The sequence below is a fragment of the Anopheles moucheti genome, chromosome 2 (assembly GCF_943734755.1).
Source record: "Anopheles moucheti chromosome 2, idAnoMoucSN_F20_07, whole genome shotgun sequence".
In the NCBI taxonomy this organism is placed as follows: Eukaryota; Metazoa; Arthropoda; class Insecta; order Diptera; family Culicidae; genus Anopheles; species Anopheles moucheti.
The window spans coordinates 86176726-86189367 of record NC_069140.1 but is presented as its reverse complement, the minus strand read 5'-3'; positions in this window follow the sequence as shown (position 1 = coordinate 86189367).

The window sequence follows — 12642 nt, the reverse complement described above, 5'->3', positions numbered from 1 at the left end:
GGCAAATCATTTGTCATGAGGTAAAATCCCCTTCAGGGGACGATCCAGTTGAAAGCTTTCACACCAATGGGCTGGGTGATAGTGTAGTGTAACAGCAGTACAGCTTATGCAGAGTCATAGTCTGTAATCGGCGAGATACTTGAGGTGTCTTCTCTGACGCGTGTGTTTGATTCCCTAGAGGTTATATTCGTCCGATTGGAACACTCCAATAAGATGGTTTGATTCAAAGGTAGTGTATGCCGTTACATTAATCTTCTACAATAAGCGTTTCGGTATTACATTTGCTAGACTACTAGATCTAAAAAATTCCCTGCACATAAAGCTATTGACTTCTTCTTTAATAAATGAAGATTTTACACGGCTGCGATCGCCGATCATTCTCAAACAGGTGAATACTATGTAGATCGTTTACAATTTAAATTACCTTCTCTGTTTTAATCTGGAAGTGACTTCGGATTCAATTTGCGAAATTTCCAAAGTTCGAGTCAAAGCCTAACAGCGGAGTCAACATCGTAGACGGAGTAAACATCGGTGTTACCTCTGGAGCATTCCGGAGTCGATATTGCAATCTTAGCTGAAGCCAACACCAGATATCATACCTAATTTTGTTTTATAATAATTTTTCAAATTAGTTTTTAAAATGAGCACGTTAATTTCGGTATCGGGAGTGGTGTCAATTCGTGCGTGGAAATTCAAAAGGATCGTGCTGGACATAGAAGATCAAGAGGTTTGAAATAAATTAAACAGAACAGTTCGAATATCGATAAGAAATGATTCCACATTCTGCTTCCATAATTTATAGAAGAATTGAAAAATTATTTTCCCCCTCAGGATTTGGCCTCGAAATCTTCAGCGGTCTCAGGAAAGAGGGAAATATCGATAACAATTCCATAAACCTGCGATCGCCTGGACGATCGAAGCTACTTAATTGTTAGGAATATACAGACTAACGATCTCTAGAGCAATCGTCCCATACAGAACCGAATAGTTTATAGCGTTTAAAAAATATTTCCCATACTATCCTTATACTTATCTGTTTCAATTGTTTTAAAATCAGGTTTTTGTTAAAGAAGTAGTCGCATAAATACATTGTGATACAACACTCTAAATGGAACGATAAGCTTAAGAATGTTGAAATAGTTACGTCCCATAATCCAAATTGCACCTTTACTTCATCAACCTTGATCAGCCGTCAAATAGGTTTCATGCGTTTTTTGTTTGACAGCCAGAAACGCTGGTTTTAGTGCTGATCCTTTTTGAACTATTCTATTGCGTTTCAACTTCCTAACCGTGTGGACATACAGACCGAAGAATAAACTGAATTACTTTTGTTAGAAGTTTAATCATTGCCTGGTATTTTCTTTAACATAGTCGAAACTCTCAACAAAGAAGGCTTGCAGCAATTTGCACGCTAACACCATTCAATTGCATAACTACAGGAGTTTCAAGTAGAAGACTTACTAATGTAAACTAAGTTGCATAAATGAAGCAGTGGAAACAAAAATGAGAATGGTTTCTTTTATCAATTGAAGACTCCAACGCAGTAGATTGAAAGGATAAAGTAGCATAAATATTGGGTTGTCTGATAAAAACTAAACAAAAACAAAAAAAGCCCATTTAACATGACACAGTGCTTTCCTCCTACGTTATGCAACAACTCGCTACTAATGATGGCGGATGTTTCGTAATGCCCGTGTCTGTCTTACTGTCTCCGGTGAATGTTTACTCAGCGTGCTTGTTTCGAATTAAATCAATAATCAAACCCCCAGCGAATGACATTGCGCGATCTGCGACATACCTTCCCCATTTACCCAAACCAAACCCCCGTTTTTGTCCCTGGTTCTGCATCGTCATCGGTGGGGGGGGGGGGTGTTTTTTTTCGTTTGTTGTTGTTGTTGTTGTTGCTATTTTATCGTTGACAGTACTAACAATCATCCTTCTCTACCCCCGCCCGGGTGAAGCCCCAACCCAATCGAATCGCTACACAATTGGATTCCGGTGCCGGGCATGAGTGCTCTTCACTAACCTTTCTGGCCGGGGGGCTGGCAGAGCACGGGTATCGAGTGTATCATTCGGATCGAGCATTATGAGCGATGAGTTTGCAGTTCATCAACGGTACGGTACGTTAGCACTAGCGAAGTAACTTCACTTACATCGACCACCGTTCTACCGTCCGCACGCTGGTGGTTTCCGCTTTTTTGTTCATCCAAAAATTAACGTTATTCTATCGGGTGTACTCAGGCAAATAGATAAAAAAGTGGTGGAAAAACTATTCAAATCCCGTGCACCGAAATAGGAAGCATCGAGAAGGATACCGAACAGGACCGGTAAGGGATACGCTCAAGTCAAACAGCAAATTGAAAACTGCTGTCATTGCCGGTTAAACCCCCATCGCAAGCTCATTTCCTTTCCCAAAACCGTTCATTAATAATTTGCACTAACAGAACAAAAAAAACAATGTAGCTCGAAGACTCATAAAGCACAGGGTGTTCCATTCTGGACGGGTTGGGTTTACTAAGTACATTTGATGGGGTATTTTTTTTTTGCGTTTTCATTCTGCTTTCACTTTCCTCTATTGTACATCGACTGACCGGAACGGAAAAGGGATTATCAGGCCACAGCGTTGGTTTTAAAACAATAATCTGATCCCCCATTTGCCACCCTCGCCGGATCGATGAATTGGCTTTCTTTCGAAAACAAGTAGGATTAGTTGGAAAAGGAATGGAAGTTTACGGGATGAGCCCAGTTTAACCGCAGGCTTGGCTTTGGAAATGTAGACGAACGAGTTAAGAGTTGGGGGGGAAACACACCCCCCCTCGACTGAGTTCAGAACACAAAAGTCATCTCAGCATATTTCCTCTCATCTGCAAAAGGGCACAATGATTTTTCACTATTCATAAGCATTACTTTCACCACCGCTCATCTCATTAACGGTGCATGGAGGAGCCTAAAATTCCGAACGAAAACAGAAACAAAAAACGGAAAGGAAAGAATTATGGAATGTTGGTTTCGTTGGTCTTTTTCGTACCCCACCCATCGTGAACGTGAAGATGAAGTTGAAAATTAAAGAAATTTATGCACTTTTCCAGTGCATTTGGCTTGTGGCGTAGAAGCGACAAGCTAATGGTGAGCATCGCTTCGTAGCAGTTTCGTGAAACAAAAAGCATTTCGATCGCTTCAGGGCAAGAAAATGGTGAAGAACACAACTTAAGCGCGCGCACACAATGAAGGGAAATTTAGTGACTGGAAAAGTTTGAGCTCTTGCAAGAAAAATGTGCAACCCAGCGTGCGATGGGAAGGTGGCCCCGAATGTACCCCGAAGCCTTACTGGGTGAGGTATAAGCCACAACTGCTTCAGCACTTGGCAGAGAATTACGAGCGTACGGAGCGAGTTGGGCGTGTAGATGGTTTTTATTTTTTGTGCTTCCAACATCACGAACAATTAAATGCCGAATGGTTTGGATTGCGCCGGTGCATAGAAATGCGTTTCCATCCATACCGCACCGAAGCGCCTATTGTTTCAACTGCTGCTAGTACGTAGAACATGCTGCAACAAAAATGGCCAAAGAACCAAATCAACCGAAGATCAGACAAATGGAAAACCGAATGGTGCTAACCGAGGAACTTCGAATGGAATGCTGAGAATGGGGTGTGTGTGTGTTTTTTTTTTACTCTCTGAGGTTGCTAAGAGGAAGAAACATTTTTCCAAAGAAACTATCACACACACACACACAGTCGGACGGTATCTTTTGCTGGCCATTTTTGCTCTGTTCATACCTCGCATTCAATTATGCCGGCGGAAATAGTTAAATGGCAACGATGGAAAGTACACACACACACACACACACATAGCCGAGAGCCTCAAGGTTTTCCGCACATCTCTCTTTGCTACGGTTTTCCATGAAAACTCGCCCACACAAAGACCCAACCTTCGGATGGAGGGAAAAGAAAAGCAACGACGAACGATCCAGGAAACTGTTAATTAATATTGAACAGCTCACTTTTTGATGTTTCAATCGAAACGCGAGTGTGTGGGTGTCTGTGCCCCTGTGCCTTTGTATCGTGTGGCACCTAATGGAAAAATAGAACCGTGTTTCGTGTTGCTCATTCTATTGCACTGGTGCACTCAACTCAAGGGTCGTGTGTGTGTGTGTCCCTTTTATTTTGCCTCTCCCAGTTGGTTCGAATCGGCATGTTGGATTTTCCTGTGCGGTTTTTGGTACCGAAGTGCCGATTCGATTCGTGCCGATAGTTTGCTGGTTTTAATGCAAATTAAATAATGCATAGAAATTCATCGAGGTAAACTCGGACCGTGGGTGGAAGGGGGGAGGTTGGGGGAATAGGAAAATTTAAATTAAATAACATTGGAAACATTTTTCGCTCGCTGTACAGCTTACCAAGGGGTTGGGGTAGGAAATAATGTGGTGCTAATGAAAACAGCCAAAATGGGGCAACGGTGCTATTGGAAGTGAGCAAGGGATGAACATTATTTCAATAAGATTCATTTGTGCGAACGTGAAAATTGAATTTCGCTCTGTTTTGAATAATTTGCAAAAAAGGACAAGTGCTGCTTCTAGAAGCATCTCTTTAAAATAGGTTTTTGAAAATAAAAAGCATGCTTTAATGTTTCTTTTATAGAAAAACATGTATAAGGAATGTCTTACTTGTCATTACTTTCTGTAAATTTAGACTTTCATCCAGAGAATGGGAAAAACGAGTAGGAAAAAGAGTTAACAAAAAAATAATATACAAAGGATCACGACCTAACAGAAGTCATGATCATCTTCGAACAGTGGAGGATTAATCCCCTTGGAGGCCCAGGGCGGAATTATAGTTGGGGTCTCTAATTTTAAAAACGATGCAGGAGAGACGAGGGACATTGAGGGGAACATTGAAATGAGACAAGGCGAAAAGCGCAGTAAGAAGGCCTACTCCGCCTACCGTTTGATCCGCGGTTGGGCCGTCCCTAATCATCTTCTTCAAATGGTCCGCCAGACCATCACAATCTTCGAATATCGGCTATATCACCACCAACAACAGTTACCACTGTACCTGCACTCTTCTAAATGGAGCTAGAATCATACGAGCGCCAACTTCGAGAAGCTGCACGTGGTGGAATTTACAACTACAGCATCCAAGGAACACTTTGCCATCGAATTGCTTCGCTCGCTCTGCTTCCGGGATATTCGCCATGCAACACTCAGTTATACTTCTTCGATCTTAACTTAACTTAACCAAACACTCAAGCACCAGCATTTGGTGGTGAACTTAATCGCTATTGTCTATCCTGTATCCTGGGTATTTATCATACGCAATCCACTAACATGGATGTTCAGTCATACGTATGAACGCATGTCTGTTCGCGATGAGCTGCGCCTTTGCCTCCTTTCACGTAAACCAGGTATTGACCAGTTCCGGAACAACACACCGACTGCAGGTGAGATGGGTAATGTGTGTTTGTGACGATATCACCGGTAGCACGGAATATACACGGGAGATTGTGTCCACTACAGTACCCGTTCCTGTTTCCACGGAGTGAAGAGAGTTTCCCACCACTCATGGTATGTTTAAGATACACCGTCGAGGAAGACAGCCGAAACAAGATCGAGCTCGGGGACAAACACAGATAGTGGTGCCGTCATCAATGAGGATGATGCCCAGATGGAGCCGAATGCAGAGGAAAATTTATCCAATCAAATTACTCCACGTAAGTATGCCGCGTATATATTGCATATCCTGGCGGGAGATCGCTAATTCTCTGATGCATTGTGAGGGGTAATCGCCCGTCATACGTTTTGCAATACAGAATGAGCGATTTACTATGTTGTGAATTTCGATTTTTTTGTTTATTTATTATTTAGTGGATTGTTTAACATTGTGTATCCCATTAAACAAACAACGCAAATTGTATATAATAATAATAATTTGTGTTATGCACAGTCGGTTAGATTTGCATAGCTTTTAGCATTTGAAAACTAAAATGCTAGGTCAAGTTTTTGTGTTGAAAGACTACCTCCATGATCATTCGCTCACGTCGATGTTTTAGGCGATGAACAAAAATTAACGGTTGATTTCTGTGGTGAGCTTCTACTTACTGAACTTTTTCAACAATTGACCATGTTTTATAGCATTCTTTGATCCATTAGGTGCAGAGCCACGAGAGTTGATAAAATGCAGACAAATTTGTCCAATGACTAAATCAACTGGTCAACTGTGAAAACCACTATACCGTAGTCGCGCATACAATTTTTTTAAGATTTTCGATACCAGGAGAGCATGGTTTTCAAGAGGTGGAATAAATTTGCGCTGCAGGTGAAATAACCTGCAGCGTGGAATAAATTTGCCCATCATTATTGCATTGCATACTATCAAACCCGTGAGAGCGTTCACTAGTGTAAGGAAGATGGATGAAACGGAGAGCATCCTTCATTTCGTTCAAACTTTCCGTCGGCTGGTACGAAATTCCATACAAAACCAGCTGTTTTCAGATTTCCGATACCAAGAGAGCATCCACGGAAGAGGTAGCACCTTGTACAGCAATTTTGGCCGAAAACCGCCGAAAGGTATGCAATGTTTAAACACTAACTTTCCCGTTGGTCGAGAAAAATTTCTTTGAAAACTACCAGTTTTCGAACGTATAGTACCAGGAGAGCATCCACGGAAGCGGTAGCACCTGGTAATTTTGCCCGCCTAAAGGTATGCAATGTTTAAACACTAACTTTCCATACAAACCAGCTGTTTTGAGATTTCCGATACCAGAAGAGCATGTACTTCAAGAGGTGACCCACAGCCACTCAGGCACTCAGACACCCGAGCTCCTGAGTCCCTGAGTGGCTGAGCCCCTGAGATACTGAGTTATTGAGTGACCGGCACTCATGAGTGACCGGCACTCATGAGTGACTGAGTGACTGAGTGACTGAGTGCCTGAGTGTCTGAGGGTCACCTCTTGAAGTACATGCTCTCCTGGTATCGGAAATCTGAAAACAGCTGGTTTGTATAGACAGTTAGTGTATAAACATTGCATACCTTACGGCGTATTGCATTGCAAGTTGGTTGCAAAGTTAGTGTATAAACATTGCATACCTTACGGCGCATTACCAGGAGCTACCTCTTCCGTGCATGCTCTCCTGGTATTATACATTCATAAACTGGTAGTTTTCGAAGAAATTTTTCTCGACCAACGGGAAAGTTAGTGTTTAAACATTGCATACCTCTCGGCGGTTTTCGGCCAAAATTGCTGTACAAGGTGCTACCTCTTCCGTGGATGCTTTCCTGGTATCGGAAATCGGAAAACAGCTGGTTTTGTATGGAATTTTGTACCAGCCGACGGAAAGTTTGAGCGAGATGAAGGATGCTTTCCGTTTTATTGATCTTTCTTACATTAGCGTTCGTTCTCACGTGTTTAATAGTATGCAAAAGCAATTTTGATGGGCAAATTTGTCCCAAGCTGCAGAAGGCACCTCTGGAAAAACATGCTCTCCTGGTATCGGAAATCTGAAAACAATAGTGTGCGCGGCAACAGTATAGTGGTTTTCACAGTTGCCCAGTTTATTTGGTCATTGGACAAATTTGTCAACTCTCGTGGCTCTGCACATATTAATGTGAATTTCGATCGTTCGCTTGATTTTTGCGTATTAAGTTTGATGCTCCAATTTTAGGTCGGTTGTACGTGCGTCAAAAAATCCAAGAATTTCTGGGCCGATCTCTTCGCTCATTGTGATGACACTTGCGATAATTTCGTCTCGTTTACACTTGTACATTTACATCAATATGAAACACACTACGTGCTCCTCAGGCACAATTTGATAGTCAGTAGCCAATTATAGGGATACAACACCCCAAAGCACTCACTAATTTTTCTCAAACAAACTGAGTTTTCAATGCAAAAAAACGAGACCGCTTTCAGCACGCACGATATCGCCAACAATGTTTTAGCAAGACTTCTATGACAGGTTCTTCACTGAATACATTGTTTTTATATCAATGCATACTTGATTTCTTCAAGTATATTTTTTCGTGTTGTTTTTTTTAATTTAGATGAACGATTTCGCGGTGATGATCTTCAACCGTATGGATTTAGAATTCGAAATTTTAGAACAATTCAAGTCTTACAACGATGCAAATGTTACCGAGATTACAACAATGTACTTTGAACAGTATTCTACACGGAGATATGATGAAGTGTTTGGACAGTTTGGTGAACTTAAGCTGAACCTACAATCCAGCTTCGATTAAGTAATAATCAAGAAAGACAGAAATGGTATTCCAAGAACCATGAGGTATGAAATATCAAACGAAAAAGAGAGTTCTAATGATTGCAATATGATTTTATTCATATTCTATGACAATGCTAGCTATGTCGTAGTACACTGACAGATTGTGTCGGTTATAACATCATTACCGGCTTGCAAACTTGCAGAAATTGTGACAATCGAAATTATAAACACAATACTCCACCACAATACTGTTTCGAAACACGCAGGCAGGACATTTTCACGGTTCAATCGGTGAAAGATACCACACCACGAGTATCGCAATGGCAATAGCTGGCGAATATTGCGAAAGTGAAAACAAGCATGGTTCTATTCTAGCATCTAACGGTAGGATCATTTACGAACAGATGAAAAAATCCCGTTCAAGAAATAGAATACGTGAATAGGTTGAAATAAAAGGACATATAAGGGTTCACGGGGCGGCCAGATGGTGTATTGGTAGCGCAGTCGATTTGTACAAGACAGAACCACCGAAAAATTTCATTTGAGCCACCAAACCTCCGTACGCAGCACTGACTATCCTAAATAAAGTAAAAAAGCCAGAAATGATAGACTTCAACATCCTAAAGATGTCGTGCCGATAAAGAAAAAGGAGTTTGAATACATTGCATACTTCTCTTGCGTAGCCGTGTAACCGGGCCGATATAGCTAATCAAATGAAAACAAATTATCTAACCAAGGATATATAAAATCTAAGGATATTTTCGATCAATTTTGTACCTTTTTAATTAGATTTCGTGCTATAAATTAACTCTGCTGTTAAATTTCCAAAAATCGCACAATCGGCACAAATTGTATGGGGCCCCCAACACGGCGAGGCCCTAGGCGACCGCCTACTCCGCCTACCGTTTGATCCGCCGCTGTCTTCGAATAATTTAAAGATTTGTATTTACAGATTCGAATCGTTATTTATACATTTATACATGTGTGACTGTGAGATGTGAGACATTTATACTTTATACATTTATGAGACTTTCGGACGAACTTCCCAAACTTCCAAAAATTATCCTCTTGGGCTTGTGCTAAAAATATTTCAAATTATTTTTTCCCCTTGTATGTGTCGAAAGACAATAGAGCAGTAGCAACGAGCTATTAGATACATTACCTATTAAGTAACTGAACACACGCCGGCATCGTTTTATGTTTGCATCTCACTGATTTGAAAGAATGGACTTTGAATACCTTTCTTATGAAGCGTTAGGTCTTCGTATTTTTCAAGCACCTAGCTATAATTCTTGTGTAGTTATTGATTAGCGACTAAGCAAATGTTCTTTCTTTAGGTACTTGAAGTAACTTGAGATGAAATCTCAAAATATCCACTCAAAGTTGATGCTCCCATCAGAATGTATGGCGCGAAAGAGTAAGCGAACGTTTGAACTTGGACTCGCCCAGCTCGCGAGGGATTTTGGAGGCATTTGCAAGGCTTCCGGATGAATGTTAACACGAACAACTTACGCGCTCGTAATAAGTGATAATAAGCGCAATCGCAGTATGCAACAGGCACATCTTCATCTGAAGAACTCTAATCTCTCTCTCCGTTGGTTCTAAGATGCGGCCATACAGACTGTCAAGGTCAAATCTCAAGCGAAGTGTCCCTTCAAACGGATGGACTGTTGACTGGCCAAGGATTCGAAATAGAAAATAACATTGGCGGATGGACTTTGCTTTCACTTTTCAGCACAAGGCAATTCGGTATGATGTCGGGACATATTACAGTCGTTGTCGCTAAATTGTGTCTTCAAAAGCACCGATTTTGCACAAAGGTCATTTCATTTCTATCGCTTGACCTACTCATAGTTGAGTACGTCGTGCTGATATGAATCACGGCACCTTCCAGAGCTGCATTACATAGCAGACAGGAGAGTCTATCCTCTTGTTCTTAGTTCCCGGTGAGTTTCGAACGCTTCCGACCGCATGTTCGTGACACTCAAGCTACGCTGCACTGGGGGAATATAAGTGAAATGATATAATAATAAGAAGCATCCAAATGAACTTTACCGTTGTCCATGACATACCTCATCTCTGCCACTGCTCTGCATTCGCCGCACGCGCCAATGCGCTTGTTGACAGATTTTTCTACCAGACGGTCGGGCCCCGTCACGATGGCAGCTGTACACGAAGGGTTCGTTAAACACTGCAATCCATCATGCCGGGCTGACAGTTTGGTTTTCTCGTTTGGATAGATTATTTCGCGAAAATCATCATCTTCTCTGATTAAGTTTTCCTTTGGCGCGGGGGCAAGAGCTATACATTTTGCAACACACAAATGGATGTTTGTGGTACGAGGTAATGTGGCATTCGTGTTAATTAAGTTGATCCCTACTGCACGTATGTTTCGTCGAAACGATGGATTTATTTCAATGGAGCTTTTTATGTTTGGTGCATTTTAATATTATATCACTCAGATGGTAACAGTTGCTTCCAACGGAGTTTACCTCGTTGCAGCTGCCTACGGCGTTGGTGGGGGAGAGGGAATCGAAAATTGACACAATTTTTGCGTTACGTAATAATTGTATGAGCTCTTATTCAGTAATCTACATTGTTATGGTAGCCAGTTTGTTTGCTTGATTTGATTTGTTTCCTCAGTATTGTTTATAGTACTTGTTTCCTCATGTTCAGTTTTGTCAGCAACAATATGATTCATATATTTATGATCATGAATAATAATTGTTAAATATAAGCGATGGTCGCAAAAAAAAGTCCTCTTAGGCTGATTTTTCTGAAGTGCTTTCAACTAATATCTTGATTTTTAAGCGATGTGTTATCATTATCAGTCGTAAACGGTGTCCAGTAATGCAAGCTACTTTCCATAAAACAAAAACCGCTTAATTTCATTCGCTGTCGTGCGTTCCACACGTATCGAATCGTTTCATAGTGCGACGCATTTAAGCTGCCCGTTTGATCCATTGCAATCTTAATCCACACCAACCGGTGTGGGACCGGCCACCGGGAAACGAACATTCACGCTTGGCAGCATGTGTGATGGCAAGGGCAGATTTAAGAACAAAGTTATGCCACCAGCTTTATGCAACGGTCCGATGCATTGCCCCGGCACCCGGCACGCTTCGATATGAAGAAACATTCCGACTATACCGGCGTCCTGCTTGGCTTCTTTTGTACGGTTCTTGCAAGCAAGCACTCGCAGTACCATGCAATACACACGAACGAGATCGAAAAGTTATCCGTTAGCTGACCGAGCCGCTGTCAACAAGGGGTCAGCCTGGTTGGCAGCCCGGGACACGGGGCGAAGACAACGCTTTTGAGATTTATGCTTTCGTACTTTCGCCGGACGCCTGAAGGCGGCAATCCATTGGCCACTGGAAGTCGACCAGCCGTGGTCAGACAAATGGATTGTGCATGGCACACCCGAGTGCACGTTTGCAGTTCGGTGTGCTACCAAGTGTTGCGCATTCATTTCAAAACTCCTGGTTGCCATCGGTGTTGGTGCCGATGTAGTTGGTGCTGGGTTGTAGAAGCAGCTGTTACTTAGATCACGCTTGGAAGTGGAAGAGTTTGACCACTTCTGTGACTGGTTGGTTGCATATGCGATTTACATTCATATTAAAGACGGGTGCTTCGTGGCGAAATCGTGATGTCGACCCGACACGATGCGGTGTTGAATCCGAACTGATCCACGAAAATGATTTCGATTGGAAACTGCACGATCTGCTGTCATTCGACTGCATTTTCAGAAGTGTAGATATGGATTTTATAACGAGAAAGAGTGAATGATCAAGCGAATGCAATATCAACCATTTATTTTATTTATTAATTTCAAATTAATTTGTTTGCCGCCAGGGTTTTACAAATATGATTTATCTACTAAGGGATGTGATAACCCCCGTAAGGAAGCGACGAACAGCCACTCGGGTGAATCTCCAGTCTGGCCATTGCTGTCGAGCCGGGGGGAAATCAGACAACGGCGGCATAATCCAAGATGGATCGTGTTAAAAGACATGGCGGAGTAGAACGAATACTTCGAATTAAGAAACACAGCAGAGTTGAACAATTATTTCGATATTCGATCTTCTTTATTTCCAAAGCGCAAATGATAGAATTTACCTGAGTTCCATTTATATATGTATACATTGTCGAACACCAGCCACCGGTGTCAAACTCCAAACGTGTCAAACCTCTATCGTTCTAAACGTTGCATATTCTTCCAAGCCAAACTTCCAAGTTCTTTACTGAAGACACTCGACTTATCACAGTGTCATGATGGGTGTAGCTGAACGGATTCTTTATTGAACTTCCAAAAGAAATAACACAACATTTATCGGGACAGAGTAACAGGCCATTATTACGACACAAAGCGGAAAAGTTGTTGAGGAAAGTCTGTATCGAGCAACAATCCGCTGACGAATTCACC